Below are 24,163 nucleotides of genomic sequence, written 5' to 3' on the forward strand. Positions count from 1 at the left end.
CAGGGATGCCTGAAAGCAGGTGTGCATGCCTCATGGGCACAGCCTCTGTGTGCACAATTAACTTCAAATTTAACAGGAAATGTGTGAATCCATTTGTATTGGTTCCAATAGTGTTGGCATTGCTGTATAGCAGAACTAAATCTGTTCAACTTGGGAGCTGAACCCAGAAACAATTGATGTACACCAAGCTTTGGCATAAATATTAAACAACAAAAACAACACAGATAAATGCTGAGAGAGTAGGCTAAGAACTTTTGTAGGATTACAGGAATAATTTGTTGTTGCCTCAGAAGCCCTGTTCATACATACATGAAAACCTTTAAAAACTGTTCCCTCAGAACAGAGGTGGTGCGTGTACATTTTCTGGCCCTGTACCACCTGTCTGCTGAAAACACATGCAGTAAATATCTTTAGAATATGAAGACTACCTAAAAAGCAAGGAAAGACATTTTGAAGGTCTGAGGCTTTATCAAATTGTTTTTAAGTTAGATAATTGGACTTTAAAGGGAAATTTAATTGTACCTAAAGGCAAATATGTTTAGACTGAATTATGGAGCATTCACTCAGCAATACCAAAAACTGAATTAGATTATTTTTAAGTATCTTGTGTAGTTTAAATGGGGGAGGGGGGGGTTCATTTTTTATGGTAGCAGACATGACAAAGACAAGCCCAAAGATGAAGCCTGACTCAGCCTTGAACTATAAACAGTAGAGCTTGACTGACCTACTTGTGCCATTTCCAGTAATTAAGTAGCACATCTGTCCTTTAAGCGGTTCACAGTAATGAACAGTAAATCAGAAGCAAGGAGGTATGCCTATATCTCAGAAGTGAATCCTCAGCAAGACTCATTATATCACTGAGTTCATTTAACTTTTAAGGAGAGGGTAATTAGAACAATTGCTGAGGGCTCCAGAAGAAGATGCAGATGTGGAACAGGCAGTGGACAGGAGCAAAGCCTTTTGGACCCACCTGGACCTGGGGCTCAGATTTTCACTTGTTGCACTGGAACAGCCTTGTTATTTATAGCAGCTGGGATCCAGCCCCATGCTCCCAAGCACATGAAATGCACACACTGACCATCCAGGAGCTCGTACATCTACAACATTTATCACTCCCACTATAAGCTGGTTTTCCAGCCTTGTTAGCATACTTCAATCTTTCTGAAATTACAGTAGAACAAGATACAAACTCTCCATGCCAGCTGCGGGAGAAATGTTATTCCTTGAAATGCAATGGTCTTTGTAGGTGTATTGTATAATAAAATCAAAGTGGACATAGCCTTTTATTATTTACATTACAAAAGCTCCTTCATGCACCAGCCATGTCTACTGTCTTCACAGGGCAAGCACTTCTTGCCCCATAAAAAAAAAGGCAATTTAAGTAGGTCATGAGACCCGTTAGAACCTTTCCAACAAAATCATTTACTCCCTTGAAAATAGTTTTTGCATCACTAAATTTTTAAATGAATTGAAGTCAGATCAGTTGGAGCTTGAATTTGGCAGAAGCCTAAACAAAGAGGGCATTCTGTGTTTCCAAAAACTGTTTCAATGTATGGCTTGAAAGAGACAATTTCATTTTTTAATTTGTTTAAAGTTAATTGTAATAACAACCTTTAAAATTTCCTTAGGAGAAATGTCTTGTCTCTTTCAGACTAAATAGTTCTGTTCAGCTAAAATTAATCTAGGTATTCCAATTGCAGAGAGATTTTTTTTTTTTTAACATGGAACAGGAAGATGTTTTTAAGAGATAGATTTAATGATGTGGCAGGGAAAAAAAGCAACAGACAATAGAATTGCTTCCCCTTTTCCTCTAGTAAAGTGTGTGTATTGCTGAAGGATCAAAAAGTGAGGTGTTGAAGTTTTTTAAATGGGTTTATTTTCTTGCTTGAGGATGCTCCCAAAACTTTTATCCTACCTGCATTTATATATGAAAATACCTTGAATACCAGGAGCATTGCTATTAATCTACTGATTACCAGAGAACTTTGGGGCAAACTTAGGCATTCTACAAAGACAAGTAGGCATAATCTCAGTAAGGAGTTTCTTTGGTGAAGAGACTGAACAACTCCTGTCAATTCGAGATTATGTATCTTTTATTATTTTCTTATGCTTTCTCTCCCACCTTTGGAAAATTTGAGTGTAATTCAGGAAAACACGTAAGTAAATTCATAAATTAACACAATTATATTGAATAATTTCCTAAATTCAGGGGGTATTTGAATTAGCTAAGAAAGAAAACATTTGAAAGTAATGGCTATCAATAAATGAATAAATAGTACAGCAGAAAAATTGCCCCTGTATCTTGGGCACAGCCTGGAAAAGGTCTCTGTCTTCTTGGCAGATCAGGTTCCCGTAGAATGATAGTGCTAAATCAGATAATGTTGAATGACAACACAAAGTGTAAGTCTGGAAATAAACCCAAGAGGTCAGACAGAATCTTTGCTTTCCTCCTTCATTTGTGATTAAAGAACATACTGCTTTTCACAAATAAGAATTACACAGATAAAGTAAAAATGAAAACAAGAGAAAGCTAATGAGAAAGTGTAACCAAGAAAGTTTTCAGTGTGTTCATAGATGAGAAATTTAACTAAGGAATACAGGAACTGTACCTTTCCTTAGAGAACAGGAAATATCCCTTGGACCAGTAGTTTCACCTATTTTTATGATCCATCCATATATGTAAGCATTGGGCAGACTGCTCATAAAAGAAATATTTCCTAAAGAGGACACTGCCAGTCTGGTTTTTAAAGAGCTGATATAGAAACTCTACATCACCTTAAGTGCTGCCTGTAATAAATACTTTATAAAATACCCATAAAAATATTTATATGAGAAAGTAGGGAGCTGTTAAAGTAGTCTATGTTGCCACTTCAGCTTATTTAGGGCCAAAATTCATGTTGCCAGTAAGAATTTATGACAGAACATATGTACATGCATAAAAGCACATACAAAAAGTTTAGTGTTATCACATTATTGTTTGAATAAAATTTGGTTGTCTTTGTGAGGAGTTTAGAAATATGAGAAACCATATACCACAAAGTGTTTTCTCATATACCTGACATCATCTTTGAAGAATGCCACAAACATCAGGCAAAAAATAAGGACCCCATCTTTGCAACACCAGTTGTTTCTTTAGAGCAGCTATACATACCTGAAAATAAAAAGGGATTTTGTTCTCTAGCTTATCCACCTGCAATTACCTTTACACAAACTTTTCCAAATAAAAAGAACTTGATCATCACAGCATGCAACAGACTTATCTGGGACTGGAACTCTTGCTCTGCCCACCACTTTGACAAGCACAAGACAGTTTATCTTTTCGTGTACTAAAGTACTCATAATTGGCAAATCCCGTCAAATATCATACCTGGAAACAAAGGGCCCAAGGGAGCCATTTCCCTTGTGGAAGATGCAAGGATGCCTAACATTAACATTAAGACAACTGAAAAGGAGCTCAGCACTCTCTGTTCTAAGAACACATATATTTTTAAAACAGGTTACCAGCACAGAAACAGAGATTTTCTGATACAATGTCAAACATGGTAGTGTTCCGATTAACAGCAATTCACCTTACCCAACACAATTCCTCAGTCTGGATGTGTTGCAGGCTGAGAGAAATAGCGTATGTTCAATATTCATTATGTGGGAAATTGAGGGGAACTTATCCACAGATTCTGGACTCAAAACACTATTGGAAGGAGCAGTGCTGGGCTGGTGGGCACTTGACACAGTGAGAAACCCGCTGGAAATGACTTTTAATGGAAAATAAATTGCTATTTCTGAACACTGTTTCCCCCTAACCCCAAATGTGTTAAAGCTGGAATCTGAGACTGAATAGATCATTCTGACATTCAGACTCCACAGTCCTTTTCTGGGATCAGTTGACCTTCAGACTCATAACTTCTCTCCACCCAAACAGACTGAAGTACAATATCCATTTCACTGTAAACCTAGCCATGCCATATGTTACTCTTTTATTTTTTTAACTACAACATACATAGTCGTCTTTATTATAAGTAAAAGTGACATACATCTTATTTTGCTATTTAAAAAAAAAATAAATACAGATTACTGTACAGTAAATATCAGATCATGAAAGAGATTTAAGGTTCTTTTGCCTAAGCTTTATGAATGGCAGACAACAATAACAATGGAAAGGGAAAAAGTCCTCTCACAGTGTTTTCTCAAGTGGTTCCTGTGATATTAGGATGCTGCTGTTATATAAGACAGACCAGGTAGTGATGTATAAAACCACAGTAGTTCTGAGGTCAAAAGAGCTCTGCAGAGTGACACCATCTGCAGGACGTTCCATTGTAGCTGATATTGCCCACTACTGTAGGCATAAATACAGAATTCATTAAAGCACACATTGGCTGCTGTAGATAGTAAGTACAGCTTCATAAAAGTCAGAAGAGGTAAGACAGTAGCATCTCACCACAGCTGCCATGAATGACAAAACCAAAAACTACAGTGAAGGGGATAAAGAAACAACGGGGAATATCTGCAGCTTCTCTACAAAAGATGTGTTTTAGTAAAATGCACCTGACTAGTTACAGGAGAGAAGTAAGAGACTGAAGTACTTTGGCCTGTTGATACAGGAAGTTTAGGCAACACAATGTTTCCCTCTATCTTTAGAGTCTCTGAAAATGTCCATTCAGTTAGGTAGGTCTTGGGTCAATTCCCAGGAAGATTGTAGTGTCTTTGGAAGAAGTGAACTGTGGCTCTTTGCAGAGAAACACCAAAAACAATTTTGGAAGTATAATTTTTTTTGGTATAACATGAATTTTGGACTGTCAGGCTGTACATCTACAGTAGACGTTCAGATTTCTGAAGCATTTATTTTTTCATACTTCCACAGAAGTTTTCATGAGGAAGAGGCAGTTTCTGAGACTCAGCAGACCATCTGGCTACAAAGCTTCACTGATCTCCGAAAACTTTGGCTATTAGCAACAGTTTCACTTCACTTAAGAACCATAAATACACTATTTCTTCCTCTACTTCTTCTTTGCGGTTATCCCAACTGAAAAAAAAAAATAAACCCCAACAGCTACTATGAAGACAGCAGGAAAATAATAGAGATAAAAATGGTGTTGCTTAGATACAGCTTTAACAGTGAATGAGATCAGGTATTTTCTGCCCATTAACAAAGAAGACCTAACTGCGGAACAGTAGTAAAACCCATCACATCCTGCTAAATAAAATCTTCACTAGAAGGGTGGAGGAAAGATTAGAGGAGCTTCATTTGTGAACTTTTTACACTGTGATACTTTTGCTCTCTTCAGATCGAGTAGTACAATCCTGGCTACTTCATTCATGTGACCAGATACCCATGCCTAAACCTAACACTAAAAATTGTTTCAATGGGGTTATTTGTACAAATGAGGGACTTCAGAACAAAATCTTAAGATGCCAACCTATGTGGATGAAATCTTCAGAGAAGGGGGGATTTTTACAAGTGTTGTGTAACTTTATTTAAGAGGTTGGGTCAGATGCTCAGTTGATGCAATTACTAATAAATATGTTCTTTTTAGTGGTTCTCTAAGGTCTTTCCTGTAAAGACATGGACTGTAGAACCAGCTGTGTATTAATATTACACTATCTTTTTATGCTTCCACAACAAATAGGTTTAATAAGCAGCCATCTCTTTTCAGAGTGTTCTTGCTATGAAAGTAAACAGAAATATGGTCTGCAATAACACCAAGGTCAACATGTACTGCAAAGAAGCAGGAGAGTGTTTCACCAGAGAATGGAAAGGATGTTAAATATTTTAAGAATCTGCTGCTTAAATAAAAGGAATTCTCCTGTGCATTAAAAATACATTTATTGATCCTGCTCAGAATTCAACGGAAGATGACTTACAACAAAAGAAAACTTAAAAGGACTTGTCTGTTGCCAAAACGGGTAAGTATATAGGACAGTCTTTGGTAAATGTAGCAGAAATCAAGAAACACACTTAAGAAAAATGTTTGGAGCCCTCTTTTCTATTAAATATTTAGCCTACATTACAATTTAAGCATTGACAGTATAAGGAAGGAATTTAAAGGGCAAGATGAGAAGAAAAAATGTGTGTCACTTAAGATGAACATAGCAGGCATCCTAGCTAATTTATGCAGATGGAAGTGTTAAACAAATAAATTAAAAAGACCCCCACTGTCTGCACTTGACAGAAATGGAAATCATCATCTTTTCTCTCAGTCTGCTCTTTTTATCTTTCTTTTCCTTCTCTGAGTGAATATGAGTCAGAAATCACCACTGGCAGTACAACCTTTGACAAATTTTCAGACTCCAAAGAAACAGAAACTGGTTTTGTGTGTGCTAATATGGACTCTGGAAAGCCCCACTCTTTTCCCTCAAAATAAAAGAAGTACTTGAAAACATGGGTAAAATCCTTCAGCACATCACATCTGCCCCATTTTTATTATCTCTTTTTCTCTTTGTGTTCTGGGCTTCAAGTTGTAACTTTTACTGGGAAGAAACAACTCATTTTGGACAAGAGTGAACAGCTCTGATTTTGGTACAATTAAAAAAAAAAAAAAAAAAAGATGCAAGAATTTATTCACTACCAGACAAGGAATCTGCACTGAAATCTATGCCTTCCACAAGCACTCTGATCAATATTTACCTTTCCAGGTTGGAAGAGTTCAGAAAACTATTTTTATCATCAAGGTCTGATATGACTTTGGAGCATATGTACTCTGAAATGACTGTTGGTGATAGAGCAAACACAGCATGACCTAACCAGGATGTACTACACTGCAAAAATGTTATTCTGAGAGGTGAAACAGCAATTTCCAACAGCAAACAGCCCATTGCAGCCCTCTTTACACTGTATTAGAGATTTGGGTGGGCACTTCTAAGGAGTATGTATGTGGACAACCCAGATCTCAGACTTTGTTCTTAAAGGGTGGATAAAAGGTTATGAACTTTATTTTTTGTATAGCACATATCTAGACAAAAGGCCCCAGTGCCTTTAAGGGCCATATCAGTACATGTCCTGCATTTATGTTTCCAATCTTGTCTTTATCTGTACACGCCCCTCAGAAAATTGCACTGCACATATAATCTGAAGTGGGTTTCCACTCCAAATGACCCATAAAAATAGCTGGCTTGGACACTGTCAGGCTGTTGTGATCACAGGCTACATAGTCAAGACCTGGTATCTGATAAATGAAGGAGAAAAGCTGAAAGAATGTCTTGACACATAACATTGGAAAACAGGTTGTGTTCCACTTTTTATGGAACATCTCATTTAATCTGTCAAGGTGCTAATAGGGATGAGGCTTTTAGAAGACTAACATGTGAGTCCTCCCATTGGTCCATACTCCCAGAACCATCAAAATATTGTGTGCACAAGCCTGGTAGCAACAACTGCCTTCAATTCCATTTGTGCTGTGGAGCACTGAAAGTATCGGGAAGAATGGGATAGCAAGCTAACATCAGCTGCTGCTTCCAGAAGTAGTAGTTGTTAACCAGCTAGTAGCATTACAGAGACTCAAAGGTTTGAATCTTCCGTTCCAAAATTATTTCCTCATATGAATACCACAATCCAAGTGCTATGTTAACTGGGAAATTACAGCCAAGTTTCCATCCTTTAAAAGTACATCCCACATTATGAAAAACTACTAGGCCAAGTGAGGTCAGATTTGACATTAAGATCTAGTGCCAAACAATTTCTTCCACAGATGGCACTTGCAGGATCCGCTAAAGCACAAGTCTCTCTTACATGCCTGTACTGAAAAGTAATTCATATTCATTTCAGCCATAAAAATAAATAAATAAATAAAATTGATTATTCACCATGATGACTCAACAGATTGTAATGACCCTTTATGGTACCTCTTAGTTTTAAAACCAAATCACATTTCTTGTAATTCACTATATTAATCTGTTAATTAATTATACGTGTGACTATATCAGAGAGACAAACTAACAAAAATAATAAAGAAAGAAACAAACAAAGAATGACAAATATAATTTAGTAATTACATTCCCAAAAGGAACACACAGATATTTCTAGTCCTGTTTATCCTTCTAATTTCCAACTTCTCTATTGTATGCAAATGATGTAGAAACCCTACAATAATTGCTGAGGTTACTCATTAAAATTCAGAATGACAGTGAAGAGAAGCATGAAAAACATTTCTGACATCTAAAGACAAGGTAAAGTTATATAAAGAAATAAGATTACAGATCAATCTCATGGCTAAAATACTGGTGTAAATTAGCATTCTTGTGCCAAGTATCTGAAACACTAAAAATATTGAACAGGTATTTTTGCTTTCAGCAGGACAAGTATTTTGCATAAAATGAAATATTCATATAACAACATGGCTATAAAAATAGGTAATTTATCACTGTGATCATAAACAGCAAAGATATATCCATATGATAGGAAAGATAAGGCACATTCTGGTACAAGCTCTCTCTCAGGCCGTACTGATGTGTCCTGCAAAGGCTTCTGTTATGCTGCTGCTGTGTCATCCTGTCTGTTAGATGACCCAAGCATGATACAAAAATACAACAGAGAAAAGAAAAGCTTTTCTAAAGCAGACATAACACTTTTCAGAAGCTCTCTCCCAATGCCCTTTTTAAAATTCTTGATATGTTTGCTTCAGCTCTGTGCAAGTTCATTTAGTATTCACATAAATGAAGGGACTGCTTCATGAGTTTGCCCACTGAAGTGTTATACTCCATGAAAGACTCCTGGAAAAGAAGCATTTTGGACAAGGCAAGACACCTGGGGAAGACCAGAAAGATTTTACATTTTCCAGCACAGCTCAGTTCTGACAAGGGCTTTACTGGAACACATAGATTTGGCTATTCCTAATTGATTGGCAGTTTTATGAGGTGTACAAATGTGGGACCTCAGCTGGAACTATCATACTTTTTACCAGTTATCAAAACTGGGATTTAAGATCAGGTCTTAGATGGGAGTGGGAAGGGTTGGCACTGGTGAATGCATTGACCCACTGACAAAAGAACCTAGAGACAAAGTTTAAATAGAGTTTTCTTTAAGAAACTTACATTATTTTTCTACTCTATCTTTCCTCATAAACCAAAGGCCTCACTAGAGTTTTTAAAATAAACTGCATGTATTAATGTGCACAGAAGTAATGGGTTTGCTTATTTAAATTGAAATTAAGAAAGTAGTTTTACTTGGCTGAGAGAGACAGTTAGAGAGTTAGAGAGAGGGAAGAATATGGTCCTCACTAAGGTTAAAGTGTTTAACACCTTTCATGTTAAGTGAATTGACATACCTAAATTCTTCAGCTCAAGTACAAAATATCTGTAAGGCATATGAATCTATTTTTAATTTACCGGGTTTCTAAAGTTTCCAATATTTTTTAAAATCAATGAAATTACTTATTTTTGGTAGAACTACACACAAGTACTGTATTATTTTCCTCTAATTTAACATGAGAAATACTATCAATGAACAAGGATAGAAAATATGAAATTTCAAAAATATTTTCTAAACGTTAATCTTACAGTGGTTATCAGAATAAAACTACCTCACTCTTTGTTATAGTTTGTAAAATACCCAAAGAAGTAGGATTTTCAGCTGGGAAAAATGTATAATGTAGTATGGCCTATATGTTTGTTTGTTACAGTGCCTGCAAAATAACGTTTTTGCCACCTGCACTTTTCACAGTGTCCAGCGGGGATACAAATCAATTGCAAAAGTTTGTTATATGGCAAGAGAGAATAAAGATCTGTGTTAGGCATGTCTTATGGGATCAAATTCAGTCCAGTATAAATTTTTGGCTCTGTTGTTGCAACAATAAGTAATGGTCCAAACCCTCAGTGACCCTAAGGTGTAGTTTCTATGAACAGAGAGTTATGCTGAACTTTTCCCTCGGCAGATCTATCCCAAATATACCTGTCTGGTTTACATTTAATACAAGTCATTCTGGACTTAGAAATGTTTCTGGGTGTGAGGAATGGTGTTCCAAACAAAAGAACATGAATTATGAACACTTGGGAAAAGAAATAATCTTCTCAGAGTATCCATGTATGGCTAATACTATTCTTTAGTAACTATTCTCTTCATTTTAATCTAGACACATTTTCCTTATATTGGAAAAAAACGTTCATTTTCTATAGTTAATGATAAAGGAGAGGTTTTTGTTAGTTATTATTAATGGGCTTGTGTCAGACTAATTTTTTTCTATTTTACTTTGTGATTACTAAAGGTACAACTGTCATTTTGTCTGAGAATTTCAGAGCATTAAAGGTACTTAAATATAAGAGGAAAATGAATGTTTAAATCAACTCCCTAGTCAATAAGTTAACACTGAGTTCTTTAATTTCAATGCATATACTATTTCTATTGTCTTACTCGATAATACATGTACTACCAGTATCTTATAAAGTGCACACAGGTTTCATAAGTGTAAAGTGGCATAAGCTTCACTGTGTCTAAATATATTTTTTAATAAAACATAATGGTTAATACCACTAAATTAATGTCTATGACTGTTTCATACAGCCATAAGCTCAAAGAATTTATAAAGCACTATGTTTTTCTATGACAAAAAATAATAATAAATACAATGGATCTAACTTTGGTAATGAAATTACTAAAGGACTACATCATAGTCTTAAAATTCCTGTTACAATGGTCTCATTCTATTTACAGTTCCTACAAGTCTGATAATATTCTGCATAATTTGTCAAGTATTGACAAATGCAGTAGAACACATAAAATACAGTACAAACTGTCCTCCTCCAGAAAAGCGCAGATGCAGAAATCACAGAGAAGACAAGCAAAGTGAATGCCTTTAAAAATGTATTGCACACCTTTCTCTGACTTCACTCAATGCTCTATGAACATAGACACAGACTTTTTGTGCTGCTTCAGTGAGATTCAGGAGGTGAATGAAAAGAGTGGTGTTTCCTGGCATCTTTGCACAGGAAGCCCACTGGGGAAACTGTTGACACTGAAGACAGTGGCAAAATGCTTCTGGACTTCAAAGAAACCACAATTTCAGTCTTGGCTTGAAGCTTTTCAAATGCCTCTGGAGAAAAAGTTGCCTACCATAAGCCAACGTGAGGACTTGATATTATAAAGTCTGAGGTTTGTCACTCACAATAAAACTATCCCACTTCTCCCCATACCAGGTTTTGATCAGCATTAACATCATTAAAATCACCACATTACCCAAGGGCAGTGAACTTGCACCCACGTACCCCAACATGCTGTGCCCTCCCTCCTCCACAGTGTGCTCTGCCTTGTGCATTCTTAAAATTCGTCTAATTATAGGAAATAACCACCATCTGCTTCTTCTGCTTATGTGGATGGAAAAAGACAGAGACATGGAATGAATTTAAGTGAATTAAAATTAACTGAATGCAGTCACAGCAATTTAAGTGATAGTAGGTGGTCTGGCTACCACTTTTTACAGTTTTCAACAGGAAGGGGGCAAATACCCTACTAAGTGTGTATTCCATTTTTTAATTAGATTTTCTAAAGCTATTTACTAATTGAGGGAAAGGAAAAAGAAGGTTACTACTAAGTACCAATGGGAAAGGAGTTTCAAAAGCACTCAGTGCAGAATGAACTCTGATTCCATTCAGTTAACTGGAGATGCTATCATTGATTTAACAAAGAGCAATGCAAAATATCTTGTAAAATCTGATGCAAAGATGCTCCTTGTGTTGAAAAGTATTGAATGGTTATTTGTCCATTCTGTTTGTTTGTTTTTCCTGCCAAGTTCCCCCTCTTGCATTCCTTCTTCAAAGCTTTGAAAATGCAGAAGTTGTAAAGAAAACTCAAATATATCTCAGGGGTATGAGGAGGGAGAAAAGAATTTCTGTATCGGCAATGTTATTTTTATAAGGTTTAGCTTAAGAGCTACAAAATATTGCAGATGCATAGCTGGAAGGGTTGGCAGGAACGTCCCATGGAGATCTGTTTTTCAGATTAAGAACCTTCTGAATCTGACTGACATACACCTGCTATCTAATCTTTCTCAGCAGTTTTACTATGAAATGAACATAAAGCAGCAGAAGAACACATCTAGTAGCTGCTTTCAACTAATAATGGCATTTTTAGGGAGCAGAAAGCTGACAATGGCAGCTCTACCACCTCTACCCCTTGGGTGGATTAACCTATTCCTGGGTTAAGTGACCCACACTGGGTCACCTGGAGACTACATCTGAGGGTGACTAACACTGGGTCAGACACCCTTGATGGGTTGTACTACCTGTACAGAGCCCCATGAAAGGCCAGTCATGATCAGACCAAAGGAAAACTTAGACATGAGCCATTTTTATCTTCTATCAGCCATCTTCAAATAAATCTAGAAAAAGTAGAACAGCACCCTGCACTCCATGATACTGCATTATTGGCACTTCTCAAGCATTGCATCAAGACAAGTATTCAAGTCTGAATCTAAACCAAAGTTTAGATTCTGAGTCTTCAAAGTATGAAGCAGAATTTGTATCCTGTCTTCCCTGCATCTGGACAATGGTGACAGTAATTCATATTATCCTCTGAAGGCGTTTCTGAGCTAGGACTGCAGGCTTACTGAAGTGTTTAATTCAATGAGGTCAAAATTTGGTGTAGCATTACATTAGTTAAACAAATAAACAGAAACAAAAACAAACAAACAAACCAAAAACCAAAACTTGCTCAGATCACAAAAGTTACCAAAAAGGTAACATTATGTTGGGATCAGCAGTTTAAAAAAAAATAGAAAGATTCTTTCCATATAGCTAACTAGACTATTTTAACAACATTATCAATTTAAATTCATTTTACTTCAGAAATAAACACTTTTTCATGTTTTCCCCCCAGCTTAGTAAACAAGATGCAGTCTGAACATTTGTCTTGATATCATTTCTCTTTCTCATTATCTTCCTTGGTATGAAAACAACAACAACATCAAAAGAAAAAAAAATCTGCAAAAAGAAGAGAAAGAAACCCAGAAGAAAGATCAAATTTTGCTATCTTGATATTTAAAGGAAGTAGGAGGGGCACTCTGACTGAAGAACACGTTTCCCTAGAGGCCTGTGCAGATCTGAGCTTCATCTGAGGTAGATGCTAAGTACAGAGGCAAGATGAAGCAGTCATGGTCAACAACATTTGGCTTTCAAAATCAAATACATGTTTCTGATTTCCTAAAAATCTTTATTTACTTTGACCCACTTCAGTATTTTAACACTGAAGATAGAGCAGCTCACCTGAAATAGAAAAGGGAAGACAGCTGTTCATTTAAAAGAACATTGCCCAATAAAAAGATGGTCAAGAGTCTTCACAGTAACAATACTACAGAAGGCATGCATGAAATTCTGAATTTAAGTTAAATTCTTTTTTTTCTATTTTATATTTAAACCTGTGTAACCAGATCACACTTAAAGACAACCATAACTTTCTCTCTATATATATGAAGAATAGCAACTTACTTGCTTTGTTTCTGTGAATCCTTGAATCCGCTTATTGCCTGTGATCCCCTTCCCCATTTGTTTTCTTTTCCAGTTTTCACCTTTATCTTTTTCCTCCTTTTGTCCTTACAAACCAAACTGAGCTAACTAAAAAAAAAAAAAACAAAAAAACAAAAAAAAAAAAAAAAAAAAAAAAAGAGAGAGATTGGTTTCAGATAAATAGGACACCAAAAAGTCACAGAACAGGATACTTCAGACAACTGTTTGCATACTATGCCCTTCTCCCTGTGCTTTTTTCCTCCTGCTATAAGCTCTTTAGAGCAGGACCACCTCTAAATCTACAATAACAATAGCTTTCCTCTCCCACCAATGTCAATAATAATTAATGAACTTTAGGGAGGTTGCAAACAGTGCTGTGAAGTATCAACGATAGTTGTAAGAAAAAAAAAATAAAAAGATATTTCAAGCTTTTTTATAAGATGATTCAGAGGAAAGCAAGTTATTTTGTTTCTGTACTTAGCCCAGAATTTCAGATAGTACTTTCAGGGGTTTTGTTTTGCACTATGAAGTACAAAAAAAGCACTAAGAAATGCAATCTTATTCACTTAATCAACCAGGAAATAGAAAGCATCGGATAGATATTGCATCAGAAGAAGTTACAAAGTTTAAGAAGTGTTTATATTCATTACTTCCTTTGAACATTTGCTATTAAAATCCTGTTTTATGTATATAGCTGAAAAATAGCTCTTGGTAAGGTCTTCAGGTTGATAGATGGAATTAGAAAAAATTATTGAGAAATAAACAGAAAGCTATTCCAGATTAAACGAACAAACAAACAAACTTGGTCAGTATTTAGGGGGCTGTAGGATGTATTAATTAGGATAATTAGAAGAAAACTTGCAGTTTGGAAAATGACAGTAATTTAGGATAAAATGGTAAACATTAAGGACTAATAAAAACACCAAAGGACATCCTAAATTTGAGAATGAGACACAGCAGGCAGTGGATGTTATTGAAAATGCACAGAACTAATTTCTAAGGAAAACAGAAATTTTATGATTATTTTCCAAGTGAATAAAATGTATGTTTAGAATAGGCAAAGACAAGACAAAACTATTGTGAGAAAACCTCAAAGTCTTCCATGAAATATGTAGCCGAAGTAAAACCAAATAGAATTCTCTGCTGTATTGCTTCAGTGTTGGTTTATTATTTCATTGACTTATTTACTGTATTATGACTGGGACTATGTTTAGGAAGGTACGTATTTTCAAACAATGCTGTGAATTAATTTTTAATTTATGAGGACAAAAAACAAACAAATATGGACGTGTTGTACTCTTGAAGGAAAAGACTTTGCAAGCCATAAGCTAAAATCTACTATATTCTTAAATAAATATATTTAATAATGACATTGCGCAAAAAGTTGGTTCCTAAAATTATTGACCAGACAGAAGAAAAATTTCTGGAATCCCAATACAACCCCAACAACAAATAAGTAAATCTATTGTAGTTTCTAGTCATTAATGTTAATAAATATTTGAAACATGAAACTAATTAACCTAATAACTCAAGCCTGCACTACTTTGGGTGGAAAAAAAAGAAAAAAAAAGAAAGAAAACTGGAAAAAATTAAAAAGGAAAAAGTAAAAAGAAGTCTAATAATGTTTGTGTGAAATCTTTTCCTAAATTTACTTATTTTAAAGAAAAAAGAAAACTCAAATTTTGTAAAAACAAAATTCAAAAGAAATTTTCCTTATTGATTCTAATTCTACTAGGATTAGCACTTTTAAAGATAATTTGCTTCTATAAGAAACTAAGTATTGTGACTTCAGTACTGGAAAAAAAAACTGTACACAAGAGCATATGAGGCCAATCAGAATAACAACTTTATCTGCATCCTTTTGATCTTTCTGAGTACACATATTTTGACTATTCGTACTCACTACAAATTTGAATATGAAGAAGCCATATTAAAATCATTTTTTTAGCACTAGAACCTCTCTCTCTTTGAACAGCTGTAACAAAGAATGATAGATGGTGTTACTGAGAATGACTGAGAGGCCTCATATAAATATTTATCAGTTTACAGGTGGAAGCCAAAATGTTCATAACTATTAAATCACAGATCTCCATATTTCCAACTGGATCTATCTGACAACCTTGGAAAAAAAAAAAAAAAAAAGTTATTGTTTTAAATTTGTGTTCAAATTTAATTTTTATTTGCATTTTCTTCTGCTGCCTAGTACTCCATGCAAGTGTTATCTTCAGAAGATGAAACAGTTGAGCTGACAAATATGCTTTGCCTGTGACATCATTAATAAGGTTTGATAAATATCCACTACAACACCCTTTGGATTGTTATTTGTCAAAAGATACATTTCAATCAATTTAAAAGTATTTTCACTTTAAGGTCTTTTCTCAGCTGAGATGAACAATGAAAAATGATGGCATATTATATTGTCTTATTAACACTGGCACACACCCACATGCTCCAACCATCTTCTTTCCCATTATTATCAACCTTCTTCATCACTGTAAAGGACAGGGCAGAATTCAAACTATTCTGTATAAAATTAGACAAATTACCATGCATTTATAAGCTCACATTGTTCCAATGTAGTCAGTATAATACTGACCTGGGATCTTTTGACATGAGATCATGCTTCTCCAGCTCATGAGTACCTGATTCCCTGGCACAGAGATGAAAAGAACTTAGATATAATTTCCCCTGTGCATTTAGATATGTTTCTTGGCAAAGATTTCTGCTGCACAGTTCTGGAAGAGAGGTCAAATTTGGATCTTCCTTCAAATTCCATCATTCTATTCTTGTCGCAACAGATAAAGAATAGCCCAGCCCCCTGGCCTACTCAGTGCCAGTTTCTGTGCTAACAATAAAATGCTTTTTGTGGTGTATTTTTCTGAGTCTATTTCTGGAGCATGGTGTTATGAGCCAATAGGCTACACAGGCTCTGAATACCAGAACCTACATTTGTTTGGAAGGATAAACAAAATTGTCCTCCAGCTGGGGCCAAATGCCATATAAATATTACTTGCACGAAGTACACAGTAGACTTTAGGTTTTCAGCAAAATTCTCCCTGCATTTTGTCCTTGAGTAGAAATTAAACACAATAAAAACAAAAATCCACAGTCCTCAAGATAAGCAAAAACTCAGAGCAGTCACAGAGCTTTTCTAATTTCTGACATATAGGAATAGGAGAAATGTTGGAAATAGCATTTACATAAAGTTCTACTTAAAAAAAAAAACTCATTACAATACAATTATCTTAATTATATTTACATCATTCTGAAAAGTAAAAGTCTAATGCAAATCTAACAACAATTTGAATCTCTGAAAGCAAGGAGTCTTGGAAAATTCAGAAGAAAGCTCAGATAAAATATTTTTGGAGGAAAAAAAAAAGTGATACTACTATGTTTGTAAGTGAGAACAATGAAAAGCAGATGTAAATAACAGTCCCTTCGAAATACTTTCCATCCATGCTGTAGTAAGGCTTGTGTATACTCGATTGAAACAGCTGGATAGACATTTAATTATTGCTTATTATGTAATATTAAAATAAATAATTAAATAATATTAATTATTTGTCAGGAAGCGCTCAGTACAAAATGCATAATGAACAGTACCAAACACAGAAAGAAATCACAATAATTCAATGTTATTTTGAATAAATAAACACATTTAACGTGGGAATAATTTTAGTATAATATATCATTAGCTGTGATAAAATCTTCAGAATTGTTTAGGAAGCTATAACCACTATTACCTTTAGCTATAATTACAAGGATTATTTTTCACTTAAAAGTAATTTTATTAAGTAAAACTGTGATATTAGCAGGCAAACAAGATAAATGAAGAGTAAAACATGACATTTCACCATTTGCTGTATTTCAGTATGGTTAATTTCAATTGCCTTAACCTATGTCAGCAGACTAACCCCAGTGATTTTCTTTTACCATATCCCCATGTTTTTAAGTCTAAAAATTAATTGTCTACCCAAAATACAGAATCATTTAAGACAGGAATTTTTCTGAGACATATCTTATAGTATGGCATTCACATGTACTATCCACTATCCCACATTGTGGAACCCTGACTGGGAAAAATACCTCATCTTATGATGGTATAGACTATCATTTATTATTATTATTATTATTTTTAATGTTAGTACTTAGAACAAATAACAGAAACATTTCTCCTTTTCTTCCTGTATCTGTAAATAGTAACCATAATGATCAAAACAGCTGAACGTCACAGAATTCTTAATTACAGATACATTAAGCTACTGATTGTGGTCATAATGTACTTTGGGTAAACTTTTTCAAGAGTATTCAGCTGCAAAATTATAATGAGAATGTAGGGTCTCTGGAAATCCATCAGGATTGTTTTTGATGAAAAGTGTCAGCTATTGACAAAACAAAATCTAGCAAAGACATCAAAGGACATAGGGTTAAAAAAAATGCAGCTGTATTTTTTGATGTTGAAAAAGCTTTTGATACACCTATTGTAGAGTACAGGGTAGATGACATAGCTAAAGGCTTTCTAACTGAAATAAAAGTTCAAATAAAACCAAATAATTATTTCTTAACTTCATCGTAAATATATAAAAATTACAGCCCAGAAATGCATGCTTTCTATTTTTTATATTGTTAATGTTGATGATAGGAATACCCTTATTTGAGAAACAAACCTACTGAAGTGTTTATGCATTAGATTGTTTTTTTAAGAAAGATAAGGTTTCTGTATCTGTCACAAAACCTCCTGACTATTAGATGTATTGGATTGTTTCCACATAAATATCCATTGTTTAGCAAGAACTCTTGTCCTTGGAGATATGCAGACTTGCGTAGAATAATAAATGTACCATCCAATATTCTGCTAATGATATCCAGAAAGTAATTTGTGTGGAGATAATTTTTACTGTAAAGATGACTGCTGAAGGTGTGTGCTGCACTCCTGAGAGTGCATAACTTTACTTATTATTTACCGAAACTTGTGGACCTCAGTGATGAAACTTTAATTAAATAACTTCCTAAGTAGATTCTTCTATTTGACCTTACCCAGTTTTATAGACATAGTTTACACAAGGGAGTTCACCACTTGTCCATTCAGTTGGAATCTCATATTGTTTTATTCTGATAAAATGCCTTTTTAAGGAAAAATGGTATTTGCACAATAGCATGTGGTTTCTTTCCACCATATTGCAGATTTACTTGTAGAGAGGCACAATTTACTATAGAAAAGACAGATGTGTCATTTAGTCTCTCACAAAGACCTCACTATGGTTCTTTTTATTTTTATTTTTCCCGAGAATACAGAAAATAATATTTCATTGAAAACTCCTCATGATTAAAACACAGATTGCTAATTCCAACTGTACAAGATCATGTAACAGCCCAACACACACTAGCTTTCAAACTACATTCAAACTACATAATTAAAAAGAACTGTTTGGAGTCTCATAAACAGAAAAGTACAGCATCAAGTTATTCACAGGTATGTACAGATTCAGCAGGGAACAGTAGATATGAGAGTTGCTTACCAGAAGAAAAAAATATATTGGACAGAGTAGCAGGATAAGAAAATAACAATCTTTGTTAACTGTAGTAATAAGTCATTACAATCTGAGAAAAAGTCATAAATGACTGTTTAAGTCATTCATGATACTTCCTTATCTTTTACAATAATCAAATTTTTATAATAAAAATAAATCAAGACTTCTGCAATCATTTTCACCTAGATTTTAAGACTTCTATGTACTTACTACCTTGTTAAAATTAAAGCTATTAACCGATTAGTCTTCCAATTTATTCTCTTTATTACCTCACACACACAAACACACATATATACATACAATAAAAGAATTAAAAAATGAAAACACTTTTTCAGGCCTAGAAATGGTGTTATTTTCTATGGTTAAAACCAGATAAATCGCATGATACCAAAATAGCTGGAATGTTGTCCTTACAAACAACTTCCAACTTCATAGCATTAGGAGTTAAAAATAATATTTCAAGGCTTGGATTACATTCTGAATTAGAAGAAAAGCTGTCCCATCCTTTGGCGTGAAATATATGAAGTCAGATCATTAAAAACACCTCTGACAGGTTATATTAAGTGCTACAATTATGACTAACTTTGGTTTAGTACACCTAGTAATTTTTAAATAGTTTAAGAAATTGCATTTATTTTCTCCCTGCTTTGAAAGTGCACTTCACTTCCACCTCACCTTAATCATAATTTTTATATCTGAACTGGCTTCATTTCTTTATCTCACGTATTGCAAAGAACAATTGCGAAGAACAGTTTAGTAAGGGGGTTTTATTTATTTATTTATTTATTATTTTTATTTTGGTAGCAAACTTAATGGCATTAATGAGAATATATAGGAGACACCCTGATTATTTCAAAATATTCTCAGCAAGATTATCATCTCTTTCCTCGGAGAGCAGCAACAAAATTTTTACACGCCTGGCAAGAAGAATTCACATTTGAGCTTAAACATATAAACCACAACATCTCTCTAGGTAAACCAGTGCAAGAAGTAAATGTTTCTGTAGAATGATTTGGAGATGTGGGAACAATCTTCATGCTCTTTATTCTGGATTTTTTTCCCTTCCTGTAAGGAGCTGTAACAAGTAAATTAGCAAAACCCACTGGAAGAGAAATTAAGGAAAATATCCACTTTTAAACTGAACAGAAATAAAAGAACTGATGTTATAGATGGATTCATGTGAACTTCAGGTTACTTCAAAAGGTAGAGCTTCACTCTATATTTTCTTTTAAAGATAAAAGAATAATGATTTTAATTTTCTCTTTTGAAAGGTACTATAAAGCATAAATAATATAAAGCAATGTCTGCCTGGATTGAAAATCAAAAGAAGAAAGTTTCAGCTGCAAAATAACATAAAAAGCCTGATTCTTAATTCTTTAGATGAAGTCTTAGGTTTTATGATGGATCTGTGCATGAAACCAGAAGTGGTGAACATTACTGGCTCTACAAAAAACATACTGAAATCTTCATGTTGTCAAGAGATACAGGACACATAACATAGTCCAAAGAGCAGATGTTAATGAGGAAAAGATAAGAAGGGGTCAATGGAAATCTTGTCTTTTTATTATGTTCATTATGGAAAGGATGATATAAGAACTACAGTTGAATCCTAGAACATGGCAGATGGAAACTTGTCAAGGGAAAATCCTTGAAACTCAGATGAAGCTCAAGAGAGAACATGATAATCATATAAAAGAAGTCTAATAGAAGATGAAAGGATCAGACCTAACTCATCATCTGAAAGAGTAGTTTCAGAGAAAAAATAATAATTCTCACTATCCCTAATCCTCACTTTTTGCTCTTATTTGCTAGTTCAAGAGAAGAATTCTGATTTACCTGTACCTTTTTCAAGATTACCGGAGAAAATCCTAAATGCACAGCATTCTAAGAACTTTCTGTTGATTGAAAAAAGACAAGCCATAGACAGAGATTACTTTCCTAGCTGAACTGGATGTTTGAGTCACTTTGCTGATAGAATTGCAGAGGCTTTTACTACCCCGAGAGATGGAAGAACACTGGCAGGGAAGAGTTCTGCTCCCACGTGGGCTATTTCTAGGTTAAACCATTTAACGAAGATATTTGTAAGTCTTTAAATGTCAGGTGTACTGTAAACAGCCAATAAATAAAAGAAAAATGATAATAATACACTGTGAAGATTGAAAAGGCACTCTGTGCATCAATAAATAATCATATTATGTATCACATTACACATTCTGTCTGAACATTTCCGACTTAATCAAGACATTAACTTGACTGTCAAGCACTTGAATAGGAAGGATCTTCCATGGCAGATTCCTTCACCATGAGAAAATATTCTTGTGGCAGAGTCCCATATCATATTGGTAACTTTCCATATTTAAAAAAAAATATCCTATTACAGAATTGCAATGCATTACAAAGATTCTCATAGGATATATATATATATTAAATACAATTATAAATATTTCCTTCTGCCACCCTGGACTTTTTTAAAAATATGGACATACTTTATGTTAAAGATCTGATACAGATATGATCTCTTAAGAGAAATGTAGCAGACAGAATGTGAACCACAACATCAGAAGTTGTAGAAAAAGCACATTATTTTAGGAAAACATTAGTACTATTTCCTCTTGAGCACCATCCTGTGACTGAGGAGAACAGTCAGTTCTTGCTGAACACTGACAGAAAAGCTCAGTGCTTAAGTGAAGTAACTTCTGATGACTTTTATCCCTTAAACATTTTCCTTTGTGCTTTCTTTGTATGCTGTTTATAAGCAAAGAAGCCACTGCTGTTTTGACCTATAAAAACTGTATTGTGGAAAGACTAGAAAAGGCTAATAAAGTTGTTTTTCGTTTTTTTTTTTTTTTTTTTTTTTTTTTTTTCCCTTCCCAATGTTATGGTACCAGTAGTTTCCCTGTTAAATGTACTAGCCTATAGAGGCTATCCTGATATTCATATATTTATTATCCAGAAACCCCAGAAGAGTTCTGAATTTAGTGTATAAGTCCAGTGGTAGTAGGTAAGATATTTCTGAATAAAGGAATAATTTTAAGAAGCATCTGGTGGACATGATGTAAGTATGGTGCTGCAGTGCCATCACATTGAGCAAAGATCACTCACATGTCTGTTGAAGGAAGTGTGTGGATTTAAATACAATTTAAACAGAAACAGCCTTTTAGCATTGCATTCAAAATTAGAAATGTCCAATCTTCATAACACATTTGGGTTTTCTGCAGTAATACTGTGGACGAATTCTTAAATTAATAGTTTATGTCAGTTACCACTATGGACATATTTCAGTTTTGGTACATGAAAGCATTTCATGTCTTATTTTTGCAACTCATGAAAACGTGTGACCTTCATCACAAGTAGCATTCACAGATCAAAATGAACTCAGAATTATTTCTTACCCTTATAAGTAGAATTTTTCTTTTCATAGCACTGAGTCTGCCTGAGCACACTTATGGTTTCAGAACACTGTTTTCTTACAGCACGTCAGATTGAGGAGGACCTTGTAACTAGAGATTCCTCCAGGCAGGCATCTGGATATGCTAGCATGTCACACATCCAAGCAGGTTTTGAATATCTCCAGAGATATTCAGAAGTTCAGATAGTGCCTTGCATTAGTCTGAGGTCCATAGAGATCTGCAAATACCTAAATACTCTTGAAAATGTCATCCTGAGGAATCAGTCAGCTGAACTGATGTCAGGAGGACAATAGAATTTTATAGCCATTGAAAACTTGAGCCAGATAAAAAGAGTGACCAGATAAATTCTTTAGATCCCAAGCACCAATACATAGGATACTGATACAATCCAACAAGATTTTTACTATATCTGAAAACTTTTTTTCTGAAAAATTAAATAATCCTGAAATATTGCATTTGTTTCCATCTGACCCAAAGAAAAACTTTTAAGATCTATGTAGGGTGTGAGGTACAGCCAAATTTGGAAAATGAAGCATTTTAGAACATATTGTCTCAATTATCTGATGATACAAAGGGGTTGTTGATGAGGTATCTGGCAAATACTCCACATCACTGCTACTGGCATGGTTATCAAGCAGATGTTTAAAATGAAAAGCTGACAGTTTTTGTGTGATAATTAAATCTCTTTAGTTGACAACTGCAATTTAATTTAATTTTAATCAAGAGTAATAACCACCCATAATTGCTATTATGGTGTTGCTCCATTTTTACCTAGGGCCTGGAGCAAAAATGAACAAAGATTTTGCCTGTAAGGTTTCACAGAAAATATTTCTGATCTAAGATATCCTTCTAAATATACTAATTTTGATGTACTTCCAACCAACGAATAAAAGATGAATAAAAAGGTAAAATCACAAATCAGTGAAAGTTATTATACAAAAAGAAAGTGGGTATACATTCCAAGACTTGATAAGGAAATATAAATCCCATTTCATTTGTATTGTTAGGAAAACTAGAGAACATTTTATGTTAAGGTTGTGATTTACTCAATTACCAACCTGTCATGGAGCCACATGATCCCAGTGTCTTTTGAAGACCCTAAGAAATGAGTTTAGTTATGACTCCTTTAGGGCTGTGTATTTACATCCATGGCATGTCCGCCTCCTACCAAATACTTCTCCTGCAGGGCAAGAGCTTGATTACCAATTGCTTCATTCCAGAGACCTGTGTTCAGCATGCTCCATTCAATCTGCAGTTCAGGCAAGTTCATAACACACACAGGCAGGTGAGCATAAGAAAGTATCTAGTATTTCATGTTGGTAGAATTTTTGCATTTGTGTTTGCTTATCTCTGTCCTTTATACCTAGAGAGTCATATAAAGTAAGACCTTCAGCAGAGAGAAGAAGCAGTAAAGCTTGATAGCTTGAATTATACCAAGCTATACCTCCTCTACCAATCATGTGGGTAAACAAGATTAACCCACTTTCATGGATCAGACCTAGCCGAGCAGTCTCAGGGTCACATCTAGAAAATAAGACACCAAAGGGATAGGCCAAGATCAGAAGCAGAGAGGTTCCTTTCAGGATTTCTTGCTGTGCTTTTCCTTTTCTTGCAGGCAGCTATATGACCAGGTTTCCAAGAGTTACTCTAGCTACAGTGGTCATCACTGCCAACCATAGACCTGGAATTTCTTGTAACACAAAAACGAGCATGGGGTTGCAACTTATTATCAAAAACAAGCACACTGCAAATCAGACAACTGTTGGCTGATCTCAGGAAAAGATGTGTCAGTTTATT

At 34.7% G+C, this 24,163-nt stretch overlaps 1 long non-coding RNA gene across 1 annotated transcript in view; it reads right to left on the bottom strand.

Moving 5' to 3' along the window:
• LOC311439214 overlaps positions 1–24,163 on the bottom strand; it is a 288,783-nt gene that overhangs the window by 77,031 nt on the left and 187,589 nt on the right. Inside the window, exon 8 of the long non-coding RNA XR_014694593.1 lies at positions 13,408–13,533. This is a non-coding gene — a long non-coding RNA (uncharacterized lncRNA). The remainder of the gene's footprint in view (positions 1–13,407; positions 13,534–24,163) is intronic.

The sequence above is a fragment of the Aythya ferina genome, assembly GCF_964211825.1.
Source record: "Aythya ferina genome assembly, chromosome: 6".
In the NCBI taxonomy this organism is placed as follows: domain Eukaryota; kingdom Metazoa; phylum Chordata; class Aves; order Anseriformes; family Anatidae; genus Aythya; species Aythya ferina.